The sequence below is a fragment of the Oncorhynchus clarkii genome, chromosome 20 (genome assembly GCF_045791955.1).
Source record: "Oncorhynchus clarkii lewisi isolate Uvic-CL-2024 chromosome 20, UVic_Ocla_1.0, whole genome shotgun sequence".
In the NCBI taxonomy this organism is placed as follows: domain Eukaryota; kingdom Metazoa; phylum Chordata; class Actinopteri; order Salmoniformes; family Salmonidae; genus Oncorhynchus; species Oncorhynchus clarkii.
This window is the reverse complement of record NC_092166.1, coordinates 54422845-54449149: the sequence shown is the minus strand read 5'-3', so window position 1 is coordinate 54449149 and position 26305 is coordinate 54422845. Positions and strand designations below refer to the sequence as shown.

The following is a 26305-nucleotide window of genomic DNA, read 5'->3' as shown; positions in this document are numbered from 1 at the left end:
TGGCTATATGCTTGGGGTCATTGTCCTGTTGGAACATAAATCTTCGCCCCAGTCTAAGGTCGTTTGTACTCTGAAGTAGCTTCTCATCAAGGATTTGCCTGTATTTGGCTCCATTCATTGTTCCCTCTTTCTTCAAGTCTCCCAGTCCCTGCCACTAAAAAGCATCCCCTTAGCATGATGCTGCCACCACTAGGGATGCACGATATATCGGTGAAGAAATCGGAATTGGCAGATATTAGCTAAAAATGACATCGACCCGATGTCTAGTTTAACGCCGATGTGCAAAACCGATGTCAAAGCTGACATGCATACCTATATAACATAATGACACCATGTAAGATTTTGCACTACACGTGCAGAACTGTATTCCTAACCTAGCCCACAATGTCTGCTGTGTGGATCAAGCAGCCAGCAAGTCGACCAGTCAGCGAGACGACTCTAGGGCGAAATCCATTAACACCAAGACAATGGAATTCATTGCCCTTGACAATCAACCGTTCTCTGTCGTGGGTGATGTTGGTTTTCGCCGACTGGTCGAACACTGGTGCACACTACCAAGTGCGCTATTTTTCAGATGTTGCCCTACCGCAGTCACACAGTAATAGCGTCACTGCGATTAGCTTCATGACTGACATTTGAACCATCAATATCAACCCCATGAGCATGCTGAGTCTGACAGCACAGTGGGTCGTCGAGGATTTCGATACAGAGGCAAGTCGTATTTCATGCTCATGAATGTGCTGGTTGTCATACCGCTGCTGCCATTTCAGAACATTTTTGAAACTTGGAAACATGAACACACTAGCTAGCTCCATTCAAACAACTGACTCAAGAAATAAGCTCAGCAACTGCACCTGCAGCAGACGTGATATCCTCTGTCATGGTATTGAAACGCCTGCTCAACAAAACTGCAGACACAGGCTGTGAACAAGCGATATGGTGGCATTCTCTCTTTACTGTGTCGCCACCATGCTCGATGCCATGTACAAGGACTGCTACTTCGATGCAGACAAGAAACGGATGCAGCTGGCAAGATGGAAACGGACACAGCGAAAGTGCGCACAGAGGAAGAGAAGCCATGGACAGACAGAGCTGAAACTTGACACAATGAAATCCTGGTTGAGAATGAAACGACTGAACAAATGAACAACGAAACATCACAGCAAGTAAGTGGAAGAAATAGGTTTTGATTATGTTTTACTGGTAATGGGGACATACTTAAATGCCAACAAAATAACTTTTGGTTCAGTGGAGTGTGTGTGTGTGTGTGTGTGTGTGTGTGTGTGTGTGTGACCTTTATTTAACTTGGCAAGTCAGTTAAGAACAAATAATTGTATAACAAACAATGACGGCCTACCCCAGCCAAACCTGGACAGCGCTGGGTCAATTGTGCGCTGCCCTATGGGACTTCCAATTACAGCCGGAAGTGATACAGCCTGGATTCGAACCAGGGACTACGGTGACACCTCTTGCACTGAAATGCAGTGCCTTAGACCGCTGCGTCCGCGTGTGTGTTATCTATTTAACTGTAGTAGAATGCTTAAAAGGCCTCAAAAATGTTAAATATCAGTTATCATTATCGTTTTTTTTGGCAAGGAAAATATTGGATATCGGTAGCGGCCAAAAATGTAATATCGTTGCATCACGTGCCATCACCATGCTTCACGGTAGGGGTGGTGTTCGATGGGAAATGAGTTCTGTCTTATTTTCTTCAGACATGAAGCTTTGCATTCAGGCCAAATAGCAAAATTTGTCTCATCAGACCACAGAATATTTTGCCTTATACTCTGTCTTTCACGTGCCTTTTTGCAAACCTCAGGCATGCCATCATGTGCCTTTTTCTCAGGACTGTCTTCCGTCTGGCCACTCTGCCATAAAGCCCAGATCGGTAAAGTGCTGTAGAGACTCATCCAATAAATGCAGTACTTCTGTCTGAGTGGTCAATGGCTTCTTGGTCCTTCTTGCCCGGTTGCTCAGTTTGGTTGGACGGTCACCTCCATGCAGAGTCTGGGTAGTTCCATATTTTTTACATTTCCCAATGATGGAGACCACTGTTCTCAGGGGAAACGTTCAACACTCTAGACATTGTTTTATACGCTTCCCCCTCATCACAATTCTACATTGGAGAGCTACAGAAGGTTCCTTGGACTTCATGGAATAGTTTCTGCTCTGACATGCACTGTCAACTGTGGAACCTTATATAGACAGGTGTGTTTCTTTCTAAATTATGTCCAAACTATTCAATTGGCCATTGTGGACTCCAATCAAGCTGTAGTGAAATCTCAAGGAGGATCAAAGGAAATTGGATGCACCTGAGCTGAAAAGGGGTGTGAATACTTACCTAAATGAGATATTTCTACAGTGCATCTGGAAAGTATTCAGACCCCTTGACTTTTTCTACATTTTGCTATGTTACAGCTTAATTCTAAAATTGATTTTTTTTAAATGTTTGCATCAATCTACAAACAATACCACATAATGACAAAGCAAAACTATGATTTTTGAACATTTTTGCAAAAACTTTTTTTTTTTTATATGACAATTACATAAATATTCAGACCCTTTACTCAGTACTTTGTTGAAGCACCTTTGGCAGTGATTACAGCTTCCAGTCTTCTTGGGTATGACGCTACAAACTTGGCACACCTGTATTTGGGGAGTTTCTCCCATTCTTCTCTGCAGATCCTCTGAAGCTCTGTCAGGTTTGATGAGAAGCCAAGGCTACATCTCATAACTGTAGTATAAACTTAGACCTGGCTGATCTGTTATGTTCAAAATTCTGTGGAATTCATAACATTGTTGGACAGGTTTAAATGCTTTTGTTATTTGTACCCATAGAGCCAGTTCTTTTTGTCTACAGCTGAAGTCAGAAGTTTACATACCTTAGCCAAATACATTTAAACTCAGTTTCCCACAATTCAATTTTCTGGAATTTTCCAAGCTGTTTAAAGGCACAGTCAACTTAGTGTATGTAAACTTCTGACCCACTGGAATTGTGATATAGTGAATTATAAGTTAAATAATCTGTCTGTAAACAATTGTTGGAAAAATGACTTGTGTCATGCACAAAGTAGATGTCCTAACTAGAGGTAGACCGATTATGATTTCTCAACGCCGATACCGATTGAGATTATTGGAGGACCAAAAAAAGCAGATACCGATTAAAATCTGCCGATTTTTTAAAATGTATTTGTATTAATGACAATGACGACAATACTGAATGAACACTTATTTTAATTTAATATAATTCATCAATAAAATCAATTTAGCCTCAAATAAATAATGAAACATGTTCAATTTGGTTTAAATAATGCAAAAACAAAGTGTTGGAGAAGAAAGTAAAAGTGCAATATTTGCCATGTAAGAAAGCTAATGTTTAAGTTCCTTGCTCAGAACATGAGAACATATGAAAGTTGGTGGTTCCTTTTAACAAGAGTCTTAAATATTCCCAGGTAAGAAGTTTTAGGTTGTAGTTATTGTAGGAATTATAGGACTACAGTAAAGCAAAAAAGTATTTAGTCAGCCACCAATTGTGCAAGTTCTCCCACTTAAAAAGATGAGAGGCCTGTAATTTTCATCATAGGTACACTTCAACTATGACAGACAAAATGAGAGAAAAAAATCCAGAAAATCACATTGTAGGATTTTTAATATATTTTTTTGCAAATTATGGTGGAAAATAAGTATTTGGTCAATAACAAAAGTTTCTCAATACTTTGTTATATACCCTTTGTTGACAATGACAGAGGTCAAATGTTTTCTGTAAGTCTTCACAAGGTTTTCACACACTGTTGCTGGTATTTTGGCCCATTCCTCCATGCAGATCTCCTCTAGAGCAGTGGTGTTTTGGGGCTGTTGCTGGGCAACACGGGCTTTAAACTCCCTCCAAAGATTTTCTAAACTTCAGACGGCTCTGGACATGTACTGGCTTAAGCAGGGGGACACGTCTGGCACTACAGGATTTGAGTCCCTGGCGGCGTAGTGTGTTCCTGATGGTAGGCTTTGTTACTTTGGTCCAGCTCTCTGCAGGTCATTCACTAGGTCCCCCCGTGTGGTTCTGGGATTTTTGCTCACCGTTCTTGTGATCATTTTGTCCCCACGGGGTGAGATCTTGTGTGGAGCCCAGATCGAGGGAGATTATCAGTGGTCTTGTATGTCTTCCATTTCCTAATAATTGCTCCCATAGTTGATTTCTTCAAACCAAGCTGCTTACCTATTGCAGATTCAGTCTTCCCAGCCTGATGCAAGTCTACAATTTTGTTTCTGGTGTCCTTTGACAGCTCTTTGGTCTTGGCCATAGTGGAGTTTGGAGTGTGACTGTTTGAGGTTGTGGACAGGTGTCTTTTATACTGATAACAAGTTCAAACAGGTGCCATTAATACAGGTAACGAGTGGAGGACAGAGGAGCCTCTTAAAGAAGAATTTACAGGTCTGTGAGAGCCAGAAATCTTGCTTGTTTGTAGGTGACCAAATACTTATTTTCCACCATAATTTGCAAATAAATTCTTAAAAAATCCTACAATGTGATTTTCTGGACTTTTTTCTCTAATTTTGTCTGTCATAGTTGAAGTGTACCTATGATGAAAATTACAGGCCTCTCATCTTTTTAAGTAGGAGAACTTGCACAATAGGTGGCTGACTAAATACTTTTTTGCCCCACTGTATTTCTCTCTATACCATTTGTATTTCATTAACCTTTGACTATTGGATGTTCTTATTGGCACTTTAGTATTGCCAGTGTAACAGTATATCTTCCGTCCCTCTCCTCGCTCCTCCCTGGGCTCGAACCAGGAGCACAACGACAACAGCCACCCTCAAAGCAGCGTTACCCATGCAGAGCAAGGGGAACAACCACTCCACGTCTCAGAGCGAGTGACGTTTTAAACGCTATTAGCGCGCACCCCGTTAACTAGCTAGCCATTTCACATTGGTTACACCAGCCTCATCTCAGGAGTTGATAGGCTTGAAGTCATAAACAGCGCAATGCTTGACGCACAACGAAGAGCTGCTGGCAAAACGCACGAAAGTGCTGTTTGAATAAATGCTTACGAGCCTGCTGCTGCCTACCACCGCTTAGTCAGACTGCTCTATCAAATATCAAATCATAGACTTAATTATAACATGATAACACACAGAAATACGAGCCTGAGGTCATTAATATGGTCGAATCCGGAAACTATCATCTCGAAAACAAGACATTTATTCTTTCAGTGAAATGCGGAACCGTTCCGTATTTTATCTAAGGGGTGGCATCCATTAGTCTAAATATTCCTGTTACATTGCCCAACCTTCAATGTTATGTCATAATTACGTAACATTCTGGCAAATTAGGCGGCCCAAACTGTTGCATATACACTGACTCTGCATGCAATGAACACAAGAGAAGTGACACAATTTCACCTGGTTAATATTGCCTGCTAACCTGGATTTATTTTAGCTAAATATGCAGGTTTAAAAATATATACTTCTGTGTATTGATTTTAAGAAAGGCATTGATGTTCATGGTTAGGTATACATTGGAGTAACGATACGCACCACATCATTTACGCAGGACTACGCTAGATAAACTAGTAATATCATCACCATGTGTAGTTAACTAGTGATTATGATTGATTGATTGTTTTTTATAAGATAAGTTTAATGCTAGCTAGCAACTTACCTTGGTTTACTGCATTTGCGTAACAGGCAGTCTCCTCGTGGAGTGCAATGAGAGGCAGGTGTTTAGAGCGTTGGACTAGTTAACTGTAAGGTTGCAAGATTGAATCCCCCGAGCTAACAAGGTGAAAATCTGTCGTTCTGCCCCTGAACAAGGCAGTTAACCCACCGTTCCTAGGCCGTCATTGAAAATAAGAACGTGTTCTTAACTGACTTGCCTAGTTAAATAAAGATTAAATAAAGGTGTAAAAAAAAAAAAAACGTTCAAATCGGTGACCAAAAATAACGATTTCAGATTGTTATGTAAACTTGAAATCGGTCCTAATTAATCGGCCATTCCGATTAATCGGTCGACCTCTAGACCTAACCGACTTGCCAAAACTATAGTTTGTTAACAAGAAATTTGTGGAGTGGTTGAAAAACAAGTTAATGACTCCAACCTAAGTGGAGTCAACATTCCAATCAGAAATTGGGAGAACACTAATTTAGAATGTGCCTGTGTGTGTGTGTACACGCAGAACATTGATAAGAGGGAGTAGGCCTACCTACTTAAACATTGAGAGCATTAATAGCTGTATTTTACAGCCAAAACGTTTTTAGTGTAAACTTAAACGATTAAAACCAGATAAAAAAGTATGTAGGAAAGATAATGGAGCTATATATTTTAGGACAAAAAAATCACCAAAATTAAAACCAGACAGTCAGGGAGAATCTAAAATTCAATAAATGTAAGATTTCTTTATATAATGTCAGATTGCTTATACTGTGTTTCATGCTATGGCAAAAAGTGTACCATTGCAGAAAAATTGAATTAAATTAGCTTTAAAAGAGCAACATTTTGTCTCTGCGAGCCTTTCAAATCTCCGGTCAGAGGCCGCGCCAATACTTTTAGACTTTCAGTGAGGTAAGAATAAATACTGGAAAGTCTTACACGAGAACTTGACCAATTATCAACAGATACCAAGTAGAAAGTACAAGGCACTTTCTAAAAGGTGACAAATTAAAATGTCGCCAAAAATAAGTTACACCCCACTAGTTGAGGAGTCTTGAAGGCAAATTAGCATAATTGCTAGCCACAAGAGAGAAGAGGGGGAATAGATTCCAGTTCCAGGGTAAATCTGATGGTGTGACAAGGAGAGAGGGGAGGTTAATGAGGTGTTCCTCTCCTCCTTACAAACATACATTTTCTGACACATATTTTTTAAGACACCCCTGCCTCTCAGTTAGATGGGTGTGTTATTAGCCATCGGGAAGTACAGGGAAAGTCAAAAGTGGAAAGCAGAAGACTTGGCCGCAGAAGAAGTGCAGAGAAAAAGTAATGAGGTCCTTTTAGATAAGCGTTAAATATTATTGTAATTTTAAGGGGTGGATAAGCTTTAATATTGTGGATAGATTGCTGCTTCCATCAATGTAATTCATTTCCAATCCCCCATATTTTTGGGGTAAATATATATCCATATAAAGTTGAAGTCGGAAGTTTACATACACCTTAGCCAAATACATTTAAACTCAGTTTTTCACATTTCCTGACATTTAATCCCAGTAAAAATCCCCTCTTTTAGGTCAATTAGGATTGCCACTTTATTTTAAGAATGTGAAATGTCAGAAAAATAGTAGAGAATGATTTATTTCACCACATTCACAGTGGGTCAGAAGTTTACATACATTCAATTAGTATTTGGTAGCATTGCCTTTAAATTGTTTAACTTGGGTCAAACGTTTCGGGTAGCCTTCCACAAGCTTCCCACAATAAATTGGGTGAATTTTGGCCCATTCCTCCTGACAGAGCTGGTGTAACTGAGTCAGGTTTGTAGTCATCCTTGCTCACACATACTTTTCCAGTTCTGCCCACAAATATTCTATGAGATTGATGTCAGGGCTTTGTGATGGCCACTCCAATACCTTGACTTTGTTGTCCTTAAGCTATTTTGCCACAATTTTGGAATAATTCTTGGGGTAATTGTCCATTTGGAAGAGCCATTTGCGACCAAGCTTTAACTTCCTGACTGATGTCTTGAGATGTTGCTTCAATATATCCACATTATTGTCCCTCCTGCAGCAAAGCACCCCCGCAACATGATGCTGCCACCCCCGTGCTTCACGGTTGGTATGGTGTTCTTCGGCTTGCAAGCCTCCCCCCTTTTCCTCCAAACAATGATGGTCATTATGGCCAAACAGTTCTATTTTGTTTCATCAGACCAGAGGATATTTCTCTAAATAGTACGATCTTTGTCCCCATGTGCAGTTGCAAACCGTAGTCTGGCTTTTTAATGGCAGTTTTGGGGCAGTGGCTTCTTCCTTGCTGAGCGGCCTTTCAGGTTATGTCGATATAGGACTTGTTTTACTGTGGATATATACTTTTGTAACCGTTTCCTCCAGCATCTTCACAAGGTCCTTCGCTGTTGTTCTGGGATTGATTTGCACTTTTCCCACCAAAGTACGTTCAGCTCTAGGAGACAGAACACGTCACCTTCCTGAGCGGTATGACAGCTGAGTGGTCCCATGGTGTTTATACTTGCGTAGTATTGTTTGTACAGGTGAAGTTGGTACCTTCAGGCGTTTGGAAATTGCTCCCAGGGATGAACCAGACTTTTTCTGAGGTCTTGGATGATTTCTTTTGATGTTTCATGTCAAGCAAAGAGGCACTGAGTTTGAAGGTAGGCCTTGAAATACATCCACAGGTACACCTCCAATTGATTCAAATGATGTCAATTAGCCTCTCAGAAGCTTCTAAAGCCATGAAATCATTTTCTGGAACTGTTCAAGCTGTTTAAAGGCAGTCAACTTAGTGTATGTAAACTTCTGACCCACTGGAATTTTGCTAGATTATTTCCCTTATAATTCACTCTGTCTGTAAACAATAGTTGGAAAAATTACTTGTGTCATGCACAAAGTAGATGTCCTAACCGACTTTCCACAAATTTCTTTTTATCAAACTATAGTTTTGGCGCGGTTGAAAAAGTGTATGTAAACTTCCGACTTCAACTATATAATTAAATAAATAAATAAAGGTATATTCTAAAAAATGTATATATATATATATATATATATATATATATATATATATATATATATATATATATATATATATATACACACACACACACATAAACATTCATACATATACACACTTTTTTTTAAATATACCTTTATTATTCCCTGAAAACCCTACCACCCCTCCCCCAATTGGAGTAAACTAATAAACAATAACACCTTAGGCTTCTACCTTCATCTTATACACATTTTACAGACACCATCTATTTTACAATAGTTATATTTAGTATGTTTTTAGTCCTTCCTCTATTTCTAATGTCCATCCAGTTTGATTTCTATTTGTAACTGTGCTATTTCACAACATTTATGAACCTATATACATTTTACAGACCCCATATGCTTTACATTGGTTATCTTGTTGTTATTAATCCCACCCTTCATTCCCCTTCAACCCCTCCCATCTATCTCTTAACACCATCCATTTTGGATTTCTATTTGCCATATATTTTTTCAACTGTGCTGTGGTGCTACACAAAAGTACTGAACCGTTCTATTCTCATAGCTTCTACAGATTGTAAATTACAGATAAAAAATGTTGCTAAACAATTATATTATTGATTGATTGACTATGACTTTTCAAATCACCCAGTATTGCTATCTGCAGCGTTAGTTCTAGGTAAATGTTGCAATTCTTCAGCCATTCCTGGACCTGTGACTAAAAACGAGCTACATATGGACAGTACCAAAATAAATGATCTAATGACTCTGCTGGGAAGATTGTATCCTCAATAATTGGAAGTAATTTCCTAAATTCATCAAGTGCAGCGTCTGGATGCTCCTTATTAATCATATCAGACCAACAAATATTCATAACATCATCCACTTAAGAGTCACAGCAAAATATTTTGTATGATCTCTTATATACCATTTTATGCCAAGCTTCTGGAACTTTGGAAATCCTGGATATAGCCACTATATTGTGATCACTACATCCAATGGGTGCGAACACAGCTTTAGAACAAGGTTCTACAGTATTATAAAAAATGTGATCAATACATGTGGATGATCTTGTTCCTGTAGTGGATACATATATTTAAAACATTTTTAGGGGGTAAATCACCTTTAATACTGCAGATAGATTTTTGCTTCCATCAATGTCATTGACTGCATCATTTCCAATCCCCCATATATTTTTGGGGACCAGTCAAAAGTTTGAACACACCTACCCATTCAAGGGTTTTTCTTTATTTTTACTATTTTCTACATTGTAGAGTAAAGGTGAAGACATCACAACGATGAAATAACACATATAGAATCATGTATTAACCAAAAAAGTGTTAAACAAATCAAAATAGGGCCGAACATGTTGGCATTGTGCACACTTGGCCCTTGGCTGTGTGCCACAGGAAGCTATGGATGGGAGCTAATGTTATCTCCCATGATGCAACACTCCCATTGCGTGGGGCAACATCCTGTTACCCGACTTGTACCTTGTGCAAAGCTGTGGCTTTGTTTGAAAGTGTTTGACCAGGTCCAGTTAAGTCAGTATCATCTCCCTGACAAAGCCCTTGCTCCCACATACGGAGATACAGTTCATGGTCCTATGACACTTAATCCTGCAACAGCTTGCTCCGCAGTCACCCAACCACCTGACGTTTGTTTTCCCTTATCCTAGAAACGCTGCTGGCGCACAAAAGACCGTGACTGGGGAAAACAGTAGTGTTGATAGGGAAGAGAAAGAGAGAGAGATCGATGCAGATACAGTGATTTCCAGGTACAGGGCAGCCTTATCACCAGGTTGAGGGTTGTCAGAACGGGGGCTCGACAGACTCGGGTGCTGCTGCCGCTAGGCTGGCACTGCCTCCACCACCCATCCGCACTCCCCCTCTCTCCTGCTATCATTCAGGGCCCAGTGTTTGCCCAGGAGCCAGTAAAATTGACACCAGCAGCTGTCCAAACAGCCTGGTCCGACCCCCCAGAGGGGCACCCCAGCCCACAGCCAAGACCCCTGCGTCTCCCCCCCGATTCCACTCTGCTCCGTCTTCCCACTGTCATCACTGGGGAAACCAGGGGAGAGGAACAGGAGATGTAGTGGGAGAGAGATGGAGGTGAGGAGGAAGAGGATGGTGGGGACAACCGTAATGATTTGTGTTAAAGCCTGTAATCGCTGTGAAAAGATGTATGTAGGGTGTTAGGATGATGTTTAAGGAATAGCCTACTTTTCCTACTTTTTTAGCTGACAGTACATCAATTTGTCACCAATTGCAAATGGTTTAGGTTACAAGATTGGCCTCATTGCACCATCCTACTTACCTTTTTGATACATTTACCAGTGATGGTCCACTGCGCTAGTACAGAATGGAAACCACTGTATGTAACAATATCATATAATCTAATTTGCCATCTAAATGGGAGTATCTGCTGCCATGTAACAATAGGATGTTGATGTGACTTAGTGAAGCAGAAAACCTTTAATAGGAGTGATTACACTTAATGGAATTCAAACCCCTCTCTCACGTCACTACTGTCAATAATAACAAGGCCAGCATATAAGTGTGGCTTATAACTCACCCTCTATCCAACCCTCATCCTGTCCTGATTTATTTTCCCGCCTTTACCTCATTTCCAACAGGTAGACCTACATTTTATTTGTCAAGCACTTTAAATTGTAAATTGCATTTGTTCTAAGAAATGTGCTATATAAATAAAGCTTGATTGATTGATATTACCTGTGGTGTATGAGCAAACAATGTATAGAGGCCAACCTCTTCGGCTATTGTGTTTGACATGACAGAGTGGTATGTACTGTATGTGTGAATTAAGTTCATTTCCGGGAGGCTGCAGCACCAACAAGACTCACCAGAGCAGGCATCATGAGGTCAGCCAGGTAGACGAAGGCCGCGCCGAGGGCAACACCCACCGCCACAGGGACGAACACAAACGAGCCATACTTTCCCAAATCCTCTGCCATGTCTATCGCCGGTGCCAGCAACAACCAATAGGACGCCGCCAACATCAGCTGAGGGCGAAGCAAAAAGGAAGTAACAGTTAGCAGGCACTATTATTTGCTGTGTGCAGTCGGCTTCTGCTCGGAGTGGGGAAGTTCAGTTGGCCTCAAAATGAAAAAGCTAACAGAGAAAGTCCTCGGGGGATCTCACTCTTTTGGAATAGGACTGTTGTGCAATGATAAAGGTGACCCCCATTCCCTCAGCAACATTTGGCATGAATTTTATGCAATAACACAAATAACGAAAAGGGACAGAGGACCGAAAATAAACACTGCCTCAAATTCACACGTCCTCTGGAATACGTCACAAACACATCCCTATAGGCCCTGGCACTTTCCTCCTGATCCAGCAGGGAGTGTGAGTGTGCGTGTGTGTAATAGCTTTACAGTGCTAACATTTTGGTCGCACACGCTCCTAAATATTTTACTGTGCTACCTGGAATTTGAATTTGGGAGCATTGTGCTCAAAAAGGTATTGTAAGAAATGTCAGCACAGAGCTGTGTGTGTGCTGTTCAGTTCAGTTCACAAAACCCCACAACATCCAACAATGCACTACTCCCCAATAGCTTGATCAAAGACATTCATTCCACCTTTTACTAGGGAAGAGCTAGCCTTGCTGACGCGACCCACATGACCACACAGCAAGGAAGAGCTGTGACTAGCTGGTCTGGAAAAGAGGCCATTTGTTAATGCAATAGTCGCTCAGAAATGAAGCGGATGCATTGATTGGTTCTCTCAAATGTTTTTTCTTCCTGGGGTGTTGAGACCTCTCCTTGTTTGGATTTGAAAATTCAACAGATGTAATGGAAGGGGCCAGTGCTCGGGGGATGCGTGTGGATATGACTGTGGGTGTTTGAGTGAGAAAGACCCGGAGGAGAACCAACCAGCAAAAGCCCAGTGCACTTCATTATCAACGCATCATGCCGACAATATGAAAATAGCTTTTCAAGACTCTGAAGTCAGGACCGGAGGACTTCGAGTTTGGAATCAGCAATACTTGGGGCGAGCAGAGAAAAAATAAGAAGCAACGGCTGCTGACAGGAGTGTGTTGCTTGTGAGTGTCTGTCTCAACGGTGGCATTATGCCGCTTACTCTGGGAACATAAGCAATAGCTGAGTATCAAACTCAAGGCAAGAACAGGATTGGTCACCAGCCGACTCTCTTCAGGCAATGGGTTTAGACATGGTTCTGAGTCATCAACATCACTTATTCCTTCATGGTACCTCCGGTACCGGAAGGGGGCACATGTCATCTGATGCAACACGATCACTCTCCTTTTTGGTAAAATAGCCCTTACACAGCCTGGAGGTGTGTTTGGTCATTTTCCTGTTGAAAAACAAATGATATACATACACACACATACTGAACAGAAACATAAACGCAATATGCAACAATTCAACCATTTTACTGAGTTACAGTTCATATAAGGAAATCAGTCAATTGAAATGAATTCATTAGGCCCTAATCTATGGATTTCACGTGACTGGGCAGGAGCACAGCCACTCAGAATCAGTTTTTTCCCATGAAAGGGCATTATTGCAGACAGAATATCTCCTCAGTTTCATCAGCTGTCCGGGTGTTGGTCCTCTGTGTACTCAGCAAGAGAGAGAGAGGAGCGAGTGAGAGAGGAGGAAGAGCGCTTTGACACTGGGAGAGATGGATGTGGTAATTAGCTACAGGTAACGAGCGTGCCAAGTTGCTTATTGATTCAGGTGTCAGGAATGGCATGCCCGTCTTTCAGGAGAAACCGTGCTTCTGAAGCTTCTGCATCAGACCCAGATATGGAGCTGTCAATAAAATGCTAAACATTCCTTAGAAGAAGAAACTTGAACAAGAACAAAATGAGATAGAAAAGTGTGAACCATAGTGAAGGAAGAACTGAGGTTTTTGTTAATCTCTTTCTTCACACAAGGTTGAAATTGAATCAATGATGATCTTACTGGATACAATAGCCGATATTGCAATCCTTCATGGGGTGCAAATTGGAATTTGAAATGAAGGAATTTCTTTAAATTTATTTGTAGTGGCTTCACACGAATGGATTCTTGGATGAAAAAGTTTCTTACAATGAGTTTGCATTTCACTTGAGTGTATATGACAGTGTGTGTGTGCACGCGCACACGCACACAGTTGAAGTCGGAAGTTTACATACACTTAGGTTGGAGTCACTAAAACTAGATTTCAACTACTCCATAGTTTTGGCAAGTCGGTTAAGACAACTTCTTTGTGCATGACAAGTAATTTTTCCAACAATTGTTTACAGACAGATTAGTTCACTTATAATTCACTGTATCACAATTCTAGTGGGTCAGAAGTTTACATACACTAAGTTGACTGTGCCTTTTAACAGCTTGGAAAATTCCAGAAAATTATGTAATGGCTTTAGAAGCTACTGATAGGCTAATTGAGATCATTTGAGTCAAATGGAGTGTACCTGTGGATATATTTCAAGGCCTACCCTCAAACTCAGTGCCTCTTTGCTTGACATCATGGGAAATTCAAAGAAATCAGCCAAGACCTTAGACAAAAATTGTTGACCTCCACAAGTCTGGTTCATCCTTGGGAGCAATTTCCAAATGCCTGAAGTCACCACATTCATCTGTACAAACAATAGTGCGCAAGTATAAACATTATGGGACCATGCAGCCGTCATATCGCTCAGGATGGAGACGTGTTCTGTCTCCTAGAGATGAACGTACTTTGGTGCTAAAAGTACAAATCAATCCCAGAACAACATCAAAGGACATTGTGGAAGATGGTGGAAGAAACCGGTACAAAAGTATCTATATCCACAGTAAAACGAGGCTTGCAAGCCAAAGAACACCATCCCAACCGTGAAGCACAGGGGTGGCAGCATCATGTTGTAGGGGTGCTTTGCTGCAGGAGGGGCTGGTCCACTTCACAAAATAGATGGCATCATGAAAATGGAAAATGATGTGGATATATTGAAGCAACATCTCAAGACGTGAGTCCGGAAGTTAAAGCTTGGTCGCAAATGGGTCTTCCAAATGGACAATGACCCCAAGCATACTTCCAAAGTTGTGGCAAAATGGCTTAAGGACAACAAAGTCAAGGTATTGGAGTGGCCACAAAACCCTGACCTCAAATCTATAGAAAATGTGTCGGCAGAACTGAAAAAGTGTGTGCGAGCAAGGAGGCCTACAAACCTGACTCAGTTACACCAGCTCTGCCAGGAGGAATGGGCCAAAATTCACCCACCCATTGAGAGGCTTTGAAGCCACCGGTTGGCCATATTGGCACTCCCCAGTAGGCACAGTAATCCATTGGAATGAACGGAATTCTAAAATTATAGGTATTCAAGTATTTTTTTGTGGTTGTAGTGGGGACAGTAACATTAGTACCAAAATAATAACTTTAATAATGAAAAAAAAAAATGTTTTTTAATCAATTTTGTTATGTTTAGCTCACATAATATATTTTACAAATATGTATTAAGGTGTCCTGTAATAGAATACACATGTCAAAACAAATGTAGATGATTCAATAAATTAATTTCTATAGAGTCCAAAATATTTTTTGACACCGGAGGAGGAGTACCAAGATGGCTGCGCATTGGCTTCAGTACAGTGCCCCTGTCAATCATCCAGGGTTTATAGACATCATTGGTTTGAACATTGGTCTTCTGGCCTTGTTACCCTCTAATAGCTCAAATCTATTTTGAACTAACTTTTAAAGTATGTGTAGAATTTTCCATATATAGTCAAAAGTAATTGTCTGCAGTTTTCAGAAGGTGAATTAGCTCATTTTGGCAGTCTTAAATGGTCAAATATAACTAAATTCTAATTTAAAGCAAAGTAAAAGAAACCGGTTTTAAGTCAGTGACTTTTGAAGGTCGTATCACTCAACCATAGAGACTTAACAAAGCTATCCCCATGTTCACTCGAGCCATATCTTTGTGCCTTTTACAGCTTGTTTCTAGCCTAAAGAGTTGCAGAGTTATCGATCCTTTACAAATATATAATAGAAACTGCGGGAAAGCAGTGCCCGACAGGCGGGTACAAAAGGACACTGCCCTCTGGTGTCCTAGCTAGCTGCCGGTGTCACCTCCGCCTCCTGTCTTCTGTGTACCGGAGTCCTAGCTAGCTAGCAACCCAGCAACAATAGATAATTAGCTAGATAAGTTAGCATGCTAGCTAAGCTTGAAGGGACATCACTAATTACTAGATACACCCATTTCTACAATTGATCTTGTTAAAATCAGATTTGAAACCTAACCATCACCTTAACCACACTGCTATCATTATGCCTAGACCGAACCTTAAATTAAAACCAAAAAGGTCATTTTGGTTTGCATACATTTTTACGATAGACTATTTTTACTTTGTGGCTGTGGTAACTAGTGCAAACCTCTTCAGCGGTGGAACCTAAAGTTGCATTTCCTCTTTAGTACAGGAAATTACATTAAAATAGTGGCGGCAACTTCTTATGGGGAGGTCGTTTAAAAATGGACCAATTATAAAGAGATCCTCCTTCAGGGGGTCGTTACTAGTTACCACAGCCACAAAGTCATAAACCCTACAAGACCAAAAAGCACATTATTGTTTTCATTTCTTTTTTACGATATATCTAATCAAATTTTATTGGTCACATACACATGGTTAGCAGATGTTAATGCGAGTGTAGCGAAATGCTTCTAGTTCCAACAGTGCAGTAATATCTAACAATTCCCCAAAAACGACCTAATACACACAAATCTAAAGGGGTGAATGAGAATATGTACATATAAATGTATGGATGAACAACGCCCGAGCGGCATAGGCAAGGTGCAGTAGATGGTATAAAATACAGTATGTACATGTGATATGAATAATGTAAGATATGAAAACATATTAAAGTGGCATTATTTAAAGTGGCATTGTTTAAAGTGACAAGTGATCCATTTATTAAAGTGTCCAGTGATTGGGTCTCAGTGTAGGCAGAAGCCTCACTGAGTTAGTGATAGTGAACAGTCTGAAGGCCTAGATATAGATTGATTGAAAAACAGCTTCTCTCAGTCCCAGCTTTGATGCACCTGCACTGACCTCGCCTTCTGGATGATAGTGGTGTGAACAGGCACTTGCTCGAGTGGTTGTTGTCCTTGATGATCTTTTTGGCCTTCCTGTGACACCGGGTACTGTAGGTGTCAGAGGGCAGGTAGTTTGCCCCTGGTGATGCGTTGTGCAGACCGCACCACCCTTGTGGTTGAGGGCGGTGCAGTTGCCGTACGAGGCTGTGATACATTCCGACAGGATGCCAGATATTGTTCATCCTGATCAGACAGGTGTTTTACATGGACGATACATATGGAGATAATATACGACAATTACTTGAAACAACTGAACATCATGAAACATCAAAGATACCAGGCAGGTTTTTAAAAGGCATTTAATAAAGTACAACTACAATGTATATACATAAATGCCTGTATTACTTAGATGTTGGTTCATCTCTTATACAATGGGTTAAAGTTATGTACAGCAACCCCAGATGTAAAATAGTAAATAATGGTTACATCTCAGAAGGTATTGAGCTTTTAAAACAACCATTGTCACCATATCTATTTATTATGCCCATTGAAATGCTAGCCATTAAAATCAGATCCAACAAGAATATCAAGGGGTTAGAAATCCAGGGGCTAAAAACAAAATGTGTCAATGAATGCAGATGACTCAAGTTTTTTTTCAAAGTCCGACCAATCTGGATCACTGCACAGTCTCATTGAAGATCTTGATCACTTGTCTAGCCTCTCTGGACTAAAACCGAATTATGAAAAGTGTACAATATGTATTGGATCATTAAAATACAATGTTTACACTACCTTGTAGTTTACCAATAAAATAGGTGGATGGTGAAGTAGACATACTTGGCATTCACATGAAAACATATGAATTAACACAATCAATTACAATAGAAAGTTAGCGTGAAGAAGTAAAAACTTCTCTATTTATGGAAACATCACGATCATCACGTAGTTCTTGACCAGGTTTGCACACACTTCAGCAGGGATTTTGGCCCACTCCTCCATACAGACCTTCTCCAGATTCTTCAGGTTTCCGGGCTGTCGCTGGGCAATACGGACTTTCAGCTCCCTCCAAAGATGTTCTATTGGGTTCAGGTCTGGAGACTGGCTAGGCCACTCCAGGACCTTGAGATGCTTCTTACGGAGCCACTCCTTAGTTGCCCTGGCTGTGTGTTTCGGGTCGTTGTCATGCTGGAAGACCCAGCCACGACCCATCTTCAATGCTCTTACTGAGGGAAGGAGGTTGTTGGCCAAGATCTTGCGATACATGGCCCCATCCATCCTCCCCTCAATACGGTGCAGTCGTCCTGTCCCCTTTGCAGAAAAGCATCCCCAAAGAATGATGTTTCCACCTCCATGCTTCACGGTTGGGATGGTGTTCTTGGGGTTATACTCATCCTCCTTCTTCCTCCAAACACGGCGAGTGGAGTTTAGACCAAAAATATCTATTTTTGTCTCATCAGACCACATGACCTTCTCTGAATCATCCAGATGGTCATTGGCAAACTTCAGACGGGCCTGGACATGCGCTGGCTTGTGCAGGGGGACCTTGCGTGCGCTGCAGGATTTTAATCCATGACGGCGTAGTGTGTTACTAATGGTTTTCTTTGAGACTGTGGTCCCAGCTCTCTTCAGGTCATTGACCAGGTCCTGCCGTGTAGTTCTGGGCTGATCCCTCACCTTCCTCATGATCATTGATGCCCCACGAGGTGAGATTTTGCATGGAGCCCCAGACCGAGGGTGATTGACTGTCATCTTGAACTTCTTCCATTTTCTAATAATTGCGCCAACAGTTGTTGCCTTCTCACCAAGCTGCTTGCCTATTGTCCTGTAGCCCATCCCAGCCTTGTGCAGGTCTACAATTTTACCCTGATGTCCTTACACAGCTCTCTGGTCTTTTCCATTGTGGAGAGGTTGGAGTCTGTTTGATTTAGTCTGTGGACAGGTGTCTTTTAAACAGGTAACGAGTTCAAACAGGTGCAGTTAATACAGGTAATGAGTGGAGAACAGGAGGGTTTCTTAAAGAAAAACTAACAGGTCTGTGAGAGACGGAATTCTTACTGGTTGGTAGGTGATCAAATACTTATGTCATGCAATAAAATGCTAATTAATTACTTTAAAATCATACAATGTGATTTTCTGGATTTTTGTTTTAGATTCCGTCTCTCACAGTTGAAATCCACCTATGATAAAAATGACATGCTTTGTAAGTAGGAAAACCTGCAAAATCGGCAGTGTATCAATCAATCATTTATTTGTTCATGTCATCACAAAGCATATATGAGTCATTCATGATTTGTAATGCAAACAAGCAATTTGGTTAACATAAAATAAAGCAACCATTGAATAATTAGCGTAAACAATAAATAGCCCTAAACCGCTCCATTTCAAAAATTGCATTCACAAAGGAATGGAACTGTTTTTATTCTTTGCTGTTATAAAGGCTTACAACAAACTCACTGGTACGCTTATAATTTATTTAGTGTTGTTTACATTGTCCCAAACGGTCAATTATAAATATAACAGTATAACCTGTTTGGCACACATAATATGCACACAGGGCTTGCTCCTTATTTTATTTTTCTTGATCTCCTGTATTTTCCACAACTAGTCAAATTTATTCCACATATCTGACTTCCCCTTTACCTCCTGAGAAACCAGTAAACATTCCCACGTTTTGAGTCTATTTGTCACGTCCTCTGTATCCATTCCGCTGTCACGTATTACAGTGTTCAGAGTTTGTTTTAACCAATTTATTGATGTGATTATGATATGCAATAGCTCAAGCCCTATTGGTTGCATGTCACGTAAAGATAGCAAGGGTTGAGGGAATAGGAAATGTTTTTCCGAAACATAACTTTGACGGAAATTTTGTTGCACCCTCAGCAATACGGACAGCTCGATACACACTGTTAATGTTCTGTGGTCATTGCTGAAGCAGGGAGGAGAGAGAGATAACCGGTGCTAGTCAAAGTCACTTGCTGTCTTTTCTTTTGTATTTCTTTTTTTACATGGTGCAGCAAGTCAGTCCTGGCACAAGCAAATAAATTGAGGTCGGACTCTAGACATTTGAGCTTCTTAATTAGTTCATCAAACAGTTTGCTTAAAGCATCAGATAAGCTCGGCACATACAGTGCCTTGCGAAAGTATTCGGCCCCCTTGAACTTTGCGACCTTTTGCCACATTTCAGGCTTCAAACATAAAGATATAAAACTGTATTTTTTTGTGAAGAATCAACAACAAGTGGGACACAATCATGAAGTGGAACGACATTTATTGGATATTTCAAACTTTTTTAACAAATCAAAAACTGAAAAATTGGGCGTGCAAAATTATTCAGGCCCCTTAAGTTAATACTTTGTAGCGCCACCTTTTGCTGCGATTACAGCTGTAAGTCGCTTGGGGTATGTCTCTATCAGTTTTGCACATCGAGAGACTGACATTTTTTCCCATTCCTCCTTGCAAAACAGCTCGAGCTCAGTGAGGTTGGATGGAGAGCATTTGTGAACAGCAGTTTTCAGTTCTTTCCACAGATTCTCGATTGGATTCAGGTCTGGACTTTGACTTGGCCATTCTAACACCTGGATATGTTTATTTTTGAACCATTCCATTGTAGATTTTGCTTTATGTTTTGGATCATTGTCTTGTTGGAAGACAAATCTCCGTCCCAGTCTCAGGTCTTTTGCAGACTCCATCATTCTTCCAGAATGGTCCTGTATTTGGCTCCATCCATCTTCCCATCAATTTTAACCATCTTCCCTGTCCCTGCTGAAGAAAAGCAGGCCCAAACCATGATGCTGCCACCACCATGTTTGACAGTGGGGATGGTGTGTTGCTTTTACGCCAAACATAACGTTTTGCATTGTTGCCAAAAAGTTCAGTTTTGGTTTCATCTGACCAGAGCACCTTCTTCCACGTTTGGTGTGTCTCCCAGGTGGCTTGTGGCAAACTTTAACCGACACTTTTTATGGATATCTTTAAGAAATGGCTTTCTTGCCACTCTTCCATAAAGGCCAGATTTGTGCAATATACGACTGATTGTTGTCCTATGGACAGAGTCTCCCACCTCTGCAGTTCATCCAGAGTGATCATGGGCCTCTTGGCTGCATCTCTGATCAGTCTTCTCCTTGTATGAGCTGAAAGTTTAGAGGGACGGCCAGGTCTTGGTAGATTTGCAGTGGTCTGATACTCCTTCCATTTCAATATTATCGCTTGCACAGTGCTCCTTGGGATGTTTAAAGCTTGGGAAATCTTTTTGTATCCAAATCCGGCTTTAAACTTCTTCACAACAGTATCTCGGACCTGCCTGGTGTGTTCCTTGTTCTTCATGATGCTCTCTGCGCTTTTAACGGACCTCTGAGACTATCACAGTGCAGGTGCATTTATACGGAGACTTGATTACACACAGGTGGATTGTATTTATCATCATTAGTCATTTAGGTCAACATTGGATCATTCAGAGATCCTCACTGAACTTCTGGAGATAGTTTGCTGCACTGAAAGTAAAGGGGCTGAATAATTTTGCACGCCCAATTTTTCAGTTTTTGATTTGTTAAAAAAGGTTGAAATATCCAATAAATGTCGTTCCACTTCATGATTGTGTCCCACTTGTTGTTGATTCTTCACAAAAAAATACAGTTTTATATCTTTATGTTTGAAGCCTGAAATGTGGCAAAAGGTCGCAAAGTTCAAGGGGGCCGAATACTTTCGCAAGGCACTGTATAGTAGATTAGACTAAAACACATAGGATGTGTCTATATATGGAGAAATACATGATTGGTCAACAGAACAGAAATATTGGTTGACCAACATTTTCCTAAGACGGGGACAGCCCTATACTAAGGTGAGTCTTCTATTATCGTTTGTTGAGGTGAGCAATAATACCTTATTCATCTATTCCTCTTCTTTTATTCTAGGAGAAAGTGGGATGTACAGCCTTACGCATATATATTATTAAGATCGAGAATTATATAATAACTGTCAGGAAGGCAGCAATGCTTCTGACAAACTTCCCAGGAAGTTACACTCCTTCTTATGAGACAGTAGGGAATACTTTGGGAAAGTCTTACCCACCCTTTGACTTTGAGTCCACCACATCAACTGAAAAGACTGTCACATCTGACATCTGCTTGTATTCACATATTAGATAGCAGGGCAATCCTGGATTGGGTAAAGGTGGGTGGACAGGTGTGTGAGTGAGAGAAACAGCTCTCGCCGAACTGTAGGATTATATTGGCATTTTTGTGTGTGTGACTGGTTCAAAAGCATATTTTCCAAGATCCGCTTCTAAGGGGGGGGGGGGGGGTCAAACCAAGGGCATCAACAAGCCACTGTGGTGTTAAGTTGACGAGTAAGGCACGTTCTCCAAGATATTGTCGAACTATCAATCAATTTCTATCAGGGGTTGGAACGGGTTCAGGAAACAGAACCCAAAACTGGAAAACAAAATTATTCGAGAAACATAATCAGAATCAGGAACGAAAGTAATCTAATACTGTTCATAAACAGTATCGTTATTTTAATCTTTTCACGTATGAATTCCAAATAACAGTCACCCGAGCGTGAGATTATTTATGCGTGTGATGTCAGAATGCACTCCCTGTTCCAAAATGTGATTGTTACTCAACAGGACAGTTAACCCACGCTGCTCTCAAACCAAGGCACGCTGCATGCTAATTATCTATAGGCTATGTTCAACTTGTCAATTTAAAATGATTTTCTAACCATTTTTATTTTCATACAACAATTTGAATTGAGGTGTGTTCCGCCTCGCCATAAATTCACATAGAAGTAGCCCATTTCACTTTTGCAGAACATTGTGACTCGTTTCAGGAAAGTAGCTGTATGTCGCGCGCCAATACCTCACAGGAGAGGCATTTGAACATACATTTTTTTCTGTCTATAACGTGCTGCGTAGTATGTGTAGGTAATCCTTTCTAAAGCTGCTTTTTTTAAACATATCACAAAAAACGTCAAAAGTTGGCTCTCACTGGAGGGCCGAGTTTTGAAATCAGTGGAATGCCTGGTGGAAGCAGAGTATGAAAGCTTAGGAGATGGAGAGAATTCAGACGTTTTATTGCAAATGCAGAGAGTCGAAAAGAGAACACAGAAGGCTGTTGTATAAAACACCTGTCTATGGAGTATATCTTCAAACTAAGGGCAACCATCGCATCCGTGACAGAGGGAGAAGCGTTCATCCATGTATACGGACGGGTAAGAGAGTCTAGCTAGCTACATTCAGATATTATGCATTTCTAATTGTGTCAGAAAGTTGTTTTCATTACAAGTTAAAGCATACTGTTAGCTAGCTAGCTCACGTTAGCTGGCTGGTTCGCTAGCTAACGTTACATGCATGACCTGTGTACTAATACTATTCGTATCTCAGAGCCATTTGTATTGCTATTTATAGCCTAATGTTAGTTAATTAGCTAACATTGAACCTAGCTAGTTGGTTAGCTTTAGCTACCTGTAGATTCATGCAGGGTAGTAATGTTATGAGTTGGGATTATGGTTCATTGTTTAGCTAGCTAGCTACATTTCTAAACCAAAGATTCCACAATGCAAGTAACCATTTCACTGTACCGTTTACACCTTCTGTATCCTGTGCATGTGACAAATAAACTTTGATTATATTTGATATAGTGTGTGTTTACCAGAAACGATAATGTGAAGAACAACATTACCTGCACCAAAGTCAAATTAGGATATAATGTTAGGTCAATGAGACAGTGCCCATGTTAAACAATGATCCGGTAGAATGCCCTGATTATATTTCATCACACTAATTAAACGTAAGCTATTTTCTACAATTAGCTCACCATTAAATTGTAAATAACGATTATTACAGGTTTATTTTCCTGTAATAATGAATACAAATGAACTAAAGTTTAGACGTCGTCAGCGATATGATATGGTGATATATAGAGCCTGTAATCAAACCCACAAATGCTGATTCTCTAGATACTCAACTAGTCTAAAGAAGGCCCGTTTAATTGCTTCTTTAATCAGGACAACAGTTTTCAGCTGTGCTAACATAATTGCAAAATGGTTTTCTAATTATCAATTAGCCTTTTAAAATGATAAACTTGGATTAGCTAACACAACATGCCATTGGAACATCAGGAGTGATGGTTGCTGATAATGGGCCTGAAAATCTGCCGCTTCCAGCTACAATAGTCATTTACAACATTAACGATGTCTACACCGTATTTCTGATCAATTTAATGTTATTTTAAGGGGGAAAAAATGTGCTTTTCTTTCAAAAACAAGGACATTTCTAATTGACCCAAAACTTTTGAACGGTGGTGGTATATGTATGAAGGATAATGTATTTACTGTTTTATTCACGTTTTCAAGTACTGGCGACAAATTCATTCCGATTCTTGCATAGATTGTAATGGACACATATGATGTGTGCAAAATACTTTTTGGAATGTTGTACTGATTATAAGGAGCTAATGCTAAGCTAAATACCATGTTTGTTGACATCATTCAATGCATTCTACTTGTCATGTAAATGTCTGTCAGAGCAAAGATGTTATTAACTATTTTATTTAAAGAGGTGATGGAATGGTTCACTCGACAATCGTTACTCATGGTTGCCAGCACAGACCCCCTTTCCAGGGGTTTAATTTCTATTTAGCGCATAAACTTATCCTGTGTTTGCCCCCCATTTATTGATAAATCCCCCATCATAGTAATATTTCCTGCATCATATCACCTCACAATACCTTCCTCCATTTCTACCCCCCATGGACTTGAAATCACCCACAAATGAATTTAACCCCCCACAAACCCTCCTAAAGTTGTTTTTGCCATATCTGGCAACCCTGTTTAGCTTTTGCACTACCGTTAGGCTAGGCAGTAGGCTTGTATTTGGGGTGATGATCTTGCTTCGTGATTGGTCAAAAACTGTAAACGACTTGTCAAGTCATGTGCTCCAGTTCTTGTATAAACTGTAACAAGTACATAGAAGATTTGTAATATGCTGAAAAGTGGCCAAACTAAGTTCATATTTTCCAGGCAATGGGCACAGCCATCTTTGACTTAGTTTTTTGCGTCTTTAGTGAATGGCATTCTGGGATTAGGGAATTTTCGCTTGTCAAACATAAACAAACATGGCTACATCATAAAGAATTTAGCTGCTGTTAGCTTAACTGACACATCTTTTCGGTCCCGACATTCTGAGTTCTGGCAAACATGTTTTGCTGAAGTATTTACGGCTCGGGATCTAGTATCTTGGGTCTAGAGTTCAAATCAACTTCCTGAAACTGTCTTTCTCCACAGTTTGAATTGGTTCCATATCTTTCGGTATGTGATACGTAAATTACACGTTATCTCATCCTCCCTTTTTTCAAACCAATTATTCCTTATCCTGGAAATCAACCTCAATCGCGTTATTTTCCTTGTCTTCAGTCATCCTCAATGCTTCCTTACACTTTTGCGCTTGATTTTTGGGTGACTTTTGCTAACGAAAGGAGTTTACTTCACTAAATGTTTGCTTACTCTGCAGATGCGCATGCTTGTTTGTTGACTTCGATTGGCAGGCAGATTGCGTGTAATGTCCATGCTTCTAGTTTTTTATTTTTAAAAAATGGCTGTTTTTAGTAAAAGATAAAAACTAGCCCACTAAGCTGTATCACTCACCTGAAATTTTGAAAACAAAAATGCCTTATTTCATACATTTATTAATTTAGCATGGTTTGCATGATATGGCTAAATCCATATCATGGCACAATGTCATACCAGTATTCATGTTCATACCGGTATACCCCTAGGTAGTGTGTACCTTGAAATAATTGTATCAATTTTAGAATAAGGCTGTAAACGTAACAAAATGTGGAAAAGGGGAAGGGATCTGAATACTTTCCGAATGCACTCTATGTGATCGCACGCATCAAAGGGTTAAAAGCATTGGAACCTGTTATTAACATTCCGGTCATTTTTTTTCAATCCCACAAAAATCGCAACAAAGCGTCAAAACAAAGCCCTCATTCTGTCACTCAGACCACTTATTCCAGTGTCTGCCTGCCGGCTGGAAATCTTTGCCAGTGTAGGCTACCTGCCCCTCCCTCTCCAAAGCATAGGTTACTGTAGCATACTGATGACGTTACAAGCGTATTTCAGAAATTAGGGAGAAAGATTTTTAATTAAAGAAGAATGGATAATCTTTTTCAATGCTAGTTAAGGATCATATTATTATCACGTTAGTTATCACGTTTCCCATTGGATTTATTAATTACAAAAAGGTAAGACAGGTTTTTAATTCTAGTGCAGCTCTGCACACACAAGCTTGTTAGCTAGGTAGTAACGTTAACTCTGGTCCAATGTTAAACCAACTCTCAGAAATTCAAGACATTCAAAGTTCTTCCATAGAAGCCACTCTTCCATAGGCATAATTCTGTGGGCCTAATTCAGAAAATGCATGTCATAACAAAATGCCCAGTGCGTGAAGCCAAGCATCCTCCTCCACCTGCAAAATGTCAGTCGTATCTCACGCTTTACACTTATCTGTCCATAGTGACTGGCAGCACAGTGTGTGTTTGTCTTTCATTATGATTAAACCATGCCGTTATGGCAAAATAGCTTACCTTCTCCATAGCAAGCTGCTCTATCCGCACTGACTGGT

General features: G+C 40.3%; 1 pseudogene; it reads right to left on the bottom strand.

The window, feature by feature from the left end:
• Positions 1-26305, bottom strand: part of LOC139376535 (zinc transporter ZIP11-like) — a 146014-nt pseudogene that overhangs the window by 119203 nt on the left and 506 nt on the right.